Source organism: Ursus maritimus, unplaced genomic scaffold (genome assembly GCF_017311325.1).
Source record: "Ursus maritimus isolate PB19 unplaced genomic scaffold, ASM1731132v1 scaffold_12, whole genome shotgun sequence".
Classification (NCBI taxonomy): domain Eukaryota; kingdom Metazoa; phylum Chordata; class Mammalia; order Carnivora; family Ursidae; genus Ursus; species Ursus maritimus.
The window spans coordinates 4,612,961-4,618,882 of record NW_024423564.1 but is presented as its reverse complement, the minus strand read 5'-3'; positions in this window follow the sequence as shown (position 1 = coordinate 4,618,882).

Genomic DNA, 5,922 nt, shown 5'->3' with positions numbered 1-5,922 from the left:
AGCAGCAGTGGCCGAATCCCAGCCTCTGTCTCAGAACAGAGGGATCGCAGTCCACTCTCCACTGAGCTCTTCTGGCCACTTTAACTCTGTTTCTGTGGGTGCTGCTAAACCCTGCAGCGTCCTGGGATGTGCGCCCCACACCCAGCGTCCCAGCCCTCACTTCCAGGGCTGGTACGTCTCTGTACTTTGTGTTTCTAACACTGCCATCCGCCAGCCGCCCCCGCGCGCTCCTGAGCTCTGTTTCAGTGTGGTTCGTGCGCACTCCAGAGCTCTGGTTTTCAGACTGGTTGTGCATGTTCCCCAGCTCACGGTCTCAGTCTGCTCTCTCGCGGGTGCCTGTCCGGGAGTCAGCCCGCTCCCCAGTGTAGGTGGCTACCGCTTCCTGGCGCCCGAACACGGAGGCTCCCTCCCCCTTCCATTTATCTTCCGATATCTGTGCATGGTTTCACAGCTCCCCACTTCGTACCTCAATACTCAGTGCTGGAGATGTTCATTTGTAGAGATCCAGATGTATCTTCCTGCATCTCAGGCTGATTCCATGGGTGTTCAGGATGGTCTGGTACCTATCCAGCTCGACTCAGGGGACCACCTGAAAAAGGGGACCCCTACTCCTCCGCCATCTTAACTCCTCCCTCTCATGTCATAATTCCTAATGCCAGTCCTTTTATCCTGAATCATCACAAAATGGCTTGCCTGGCATAAGCTCTCAATAAACTTAGGTGTGTGATATTTTGCACAAGTAAAACACAGCTTTGTTCCCACATTCAAACCTACAATTGAACCATATAAAGATATTATTATGGATTATTTTCTTTATTTCTCAGAGTTACTGACCTGAAGTGCCAATTTGTTTAATCTTTCCCATGACCTTGAGAATCTCTGATAATGCAAAAGATAGAATCTTCCTAATGTAAGCCCTACCTGTCAAGGAATTATTACTGAACTTTTCTTTCTATAGCCTGTGTCATGAAAATTATAATAATGAACATAAAATTATAATAATGAATATCCTTTCTCAAACAGTACACATACCTCTTTCTCTCCCTCTTGCATCCCCATATTATTCCAACAACTGTCTTTTCTTCTGTCTTATTGAGAAACCCTGTTTTAGTTATTCTCTTCCCCATTCTCATGTTTCAAAGCATTTTTCCTTGATGTCAAGAATGGTTTCACTGATCATCTAGGAGATTCTTTGGATTTTCAACTACCTATGTACTTCTTCAGTGATTGTGTAAGCGTTACCTAGGAAATTTGTGGGGAAAAGGAGGATTCCTTTGCTTTATCCCTATGCCCAGAGATTCTTAACAAGTTCCTCATGTGATTTTGGTATAAGTGCTCCCTAGATTTGCAGCCAATTGGAGAATGAGGGATTCACATTAATTGAGTGACTTCTCAGACTTCACATACACACAGACACACACGTGCGCCCACACACGCAAAGTCATCCAAAAGCTCTATATGTAATGTTATATTCTCCATTTTGTAAAATAAGATAATGAGGCTTGAAGAGATTAAAGAAGTTGCCTACTATTCTATATTAAGTAAGCGGTGGATCTGGTATTCAAATATAATAATGTCCTTTTCCAATCCATGGTTTTATTGCTTCACTTCAGCCCCAGTAAAGGATTGAGTGAGGAATACACTTAGAATTAAGGAATATTGGTAAAAATTCATTGTTTATAATGACTTTATTTATTCAACAAATATTTATTAACTATGTGGTGGGGATTTGTGTAGTGGGGACAAGACAGGTCCTACTCACATGAAGATTATCTTCCAATAGCCGAACATTATACATATAGTTACTAAAAACATTGTAATTGTGATGAACATTAATTATTACTTATGTGTTCCTTGGTCCAATTTGATCAGCTAAGGATTGAAAGCTGCCTGAGCATAAAAAGTATACCTATAGAGTCCATGAGAATATATTTTTCCTGGGCAAGAATTTTCTGATTTATTTGTCTTAAAAGTGAGAAAACATTGTTAATTTCACAGGCTTCTGACATTCTAAATATGAGGTTGTGTGGCATGTTGCAAAGAGCACTGACCTGGGAGTCTTGAAGCTGCTGGATTTATAAAAGCAGCTCTGCCACCAACAGGCTATGGGAGCTCTAGCAAGTTTGTTAATCTTTGCAAGTATCAGTTTTTTTCATCTATAAAATTAAGTTATTGTCCTTAATTTTTCTAGTTTTCCAAGTTTCTTATAGAGGAACAGCCCCACCATGGTACCCTGGAGACCTTGTATATATTCATGTAGCCACACAGGTAAAGGCTTGAATTGCAGCTAATCTAAGTCTTGGTAGAATATCTTTTCATCCACTAGAACATGTGAGGATGGGAGGCTTATGAGAAGTTGCCCTGAAGATTCCACTCACATTCCTATTTCCCCTGATAGGCTATCAATAGCTACCAAATTTTGGTAAGATATGATGCTTTTTCCTGCCCCCCTCAAGGTACAGCTGGGACTATAAAAGCATTTAGCTGCAATCCAGACCTGGCTCCTTACCCATGGGTATTCTGCAGCTCACACCATCATTATTAGCCCCTTTTGTTTTGGTGTTATATGTTTTGGTGCAGAGGACAGTGGCCCAGGAAGCTGGCACTTTTGGCTATTCTTTCTTGCACTGTCTATGTAAGTAATAAACTGAATCTAAAAGTGGCATGTTGTGTTTTTGCCACCTGAATCAGTCAGGCCTTGGCCTCATTTTATGTACTTGACAGTTCCTTCCTGCTCCAGTGTCCTGTGTCTATGCTGAGCTAAGGTGTATGTTAAAAGAGTCATTAGGAACTGCAACCAAGACCAGGCCATAGCCCCTGGTGTATGTGTTTGCGAATAAATGCTGTGCTTAGCTGAGATAGTAGTTAGAGGAAAGAGTATCTATAGGTTTAGAGAATGAGAACAGCATGCAGAAGGATGAGCTGATGGTGGTGTCTTGATAGCCAAAGGGGGTAGGAATGAGGATAGTCTTTAGGCTAGGATCAGAAAGCTTGAGGAGAAACTAAGGGATACCTACAACATTCAACACCTTAAGGAGGAGCCTGGGCCGAGCAGTGAGGACTGGAAGAGTAACTCACCCCACATTGAATTTATATACCTGGCCAAGGAGAACCATAAGTGGATTCAGGGTTCATCTAAACTGTTGGGAATAATCAACTCCAAGGGGAGGAGGAAGTAACCATGAGACCCTGCTGCACACCCTAGGACTTGACCTTCAAGCTGTCCTCACAGTGGATGCCCAGCAAATAACTGTTGGATTAGCAGGAATGAAATCTTAAAGAAGTATTGGAGAATTTTGTCTTCATGGTTCTTCTTTTTGGGATCAGGAGGGACTAAGGAAAAAGGACCATTGCATGTAAATAAATAGTGGTAATTGTATTTTTCTGTACTTTCAGTTTACAAAGGGTTTTACACCTTATATCATGAATATTTAATGAGTAATTAATTTTCCTGACACCATGCTGCACCCTGGAGGCAAAGAGGTCAGTCACATTCTCTTTGAGGACTTCTAGTTGGTAGGAAATAACTACTCAAAAACAGATAGTTTTATCAGAATGTGGCAACTGTCCTAACCTTTAGATATTATAGCAGCATAGGGGAGGGGCACGTAATTCAGGACAAGGACATCTCTTGCTAATGAAAAGGTGAAACAGTGAGAATTTTTAAGGACAATCCCATTCTCATCAGAGCTCACCACAGGAGACTGTCCCAAAGAATGGTTGGTATAAGGCAGGGTCTTCTGTAAAGAAGGGTCTTTGCTGCATCTTTGGAGAGTGCTGAGAATTCCCCAGAGGATTCTTGGAATAAGAACTCAGGTAGCTAACAGACATCCAAATTAGAAAGGAAGAATTAGTATTGCTAAGATGCCCATACTATTCAAAATGATCTATAGATCCAATGCAATCCCTATCAAAATCCCAAGCACATTTTTTGCAAAAATAGAAAAACCCATCCTAAAATTCATGTGGAATCTCAAGGGACCCCATATAGCCAAAACAATCTTGAAAAAGAACAAATCTGGAAGAGTCCTCATGTTTTCTGCTTTTAAAACTTACTGGAAGTCAGCTTAGTCAATTAAAGGGCTCATTTCACTTGTTTCCAATATTTCAGGGATCACTGTTCTTTACTGCTTGGTTTCCCTGAAAACCATTTTTTCATACATTTAGTCTGGATGGCTAGTTGTTTTAGGTGGGAGGGTAAATCTAATCCCTGTTATTTCATTTTGACCAGAAACAAAATCTGGTAATTTTTGATTTGATATCAAATGTTGTGACTGTTTACCTCATTGATTGCTACATATTTTTGTATTCCTATAGGTATTCTTTTTTTTCCCTAAAGATTTTATTTATTTGAGAGAGAGAGAGAGAGCGAGAGCGCTAGCATGCACAAGAGTATGTATGAGCGGTGAGGGGGGCAGAGGGAGAGAGAGAAGTAGACTCCCTGTTGAGCAGAGAGCCCAACGTGGGGCTTGATCCCAGGACCCTGAGATCATGACCTGAGCTGAAGGCAGATGCTTAACTGACTGAGCCACCCAGGCGCCCCATATTCCTATAGGTATTCTTGAGTTTTGTTTTCGTATGCAGTTATTTGGAAACCATTTGGCCCTGCAAGAATTTTTAATATAGTTCTTTTATTTTCCACTCCCACATCACTCCAATACTTGACAAATGTCTTAGGACAATGTGCTTCAGTAAAGCCCTCTTGCTATAATTTGTCTTTATCACCTCGGCACCATCAGACTTTGAGAGATTTCACTCTACCTTTTATAAGGCTTTTCTACTAGCTCTTAAGCGTTCCATGCAAGTTCAGACCTCAGTTAGTGTCCTTTGGGGAAAACTGAGGACGCATCTGAAGCCCCTCAAGTTTTCAAGTCCTCCCCTTATCGCCAATGTGCCACTAAGAGCTTTGTTGGTTTTACTTTACCCCATCAGATATCCTCTGCCTGCACAAAGCTCAGTTTTCAGTCCATGCCCAGAATCAGCAAATGGCTACAGGGAGCAAGATGACTAGTGATCTCAGTTCATTTGGACAGTTCTACCTTATTTCATGAACTTGAGTTCATCTAGACCTGGTTGCTGCTACAGTTCTCTATTGTAGCTAAGAATTCTGAGCTCAGACTGGCTCTTTAACTGGTAGAACCCTGGACTGTCAAATTCCTCTACTCTGTCCACAGACACCCTAACTCTAAGTCACTCTTCTAGAGGACCTATGAACCAAATCTGCTAATTGGGGGAGAAAAAGAATTACCATCTTCAGGTTGGCAAAAATGTTTCCATTTGTGGATAAAACAGTGTCTCCTGACCCCCCAAAATATTTTTTGAGATCCAGTTGCATGCAACACCCATCCCACTCCCTACCTCAACATCTAACTTCTAATTGTGACCTGTAACTATTGTAATCTATAACAAAGATCCCTGAAAACAAGAACTAAGCTAGGGTATCGTTCATAGTTTTGAGGAATCAGTCAGCCTGGGGTTAAGACTTCCCCCAAGATCCAGGTACACAGGTCTGCAGTAATCTTGGTGGCTCTTTTAGGTGCTCAGTATTCTTACCTGATGTTCTTTTCATAATCTATCATTAGCAGGTGGGCTTTGGAAGCTGTAGTGAAGGGAATCTATTTCAGAAGTAGTAGAGAAGTTTGTGAAAACCTACTTTTGGTTTAAACAGATCATACATCATATGGACCTTGGGTCTTCTGACCTCTGACAAAGAACCTTGCCCTCCTCCATAGGAAGTCAGTGAAAAGAGAAAACTCTCAAGACAGAAGTCTCCTTCAGAGCACAGCTGAATCCCTGAAGAATTCTAACTGGTAGGAGAGCTTGATATAATTCATCTTCAGCCAGTGGAAGTGCCCTGGAACCAAGGAATGGGTTTAGGGAGAGGAGGTACTCTAGACTTGCATGTGCTGCTGGACGAACACT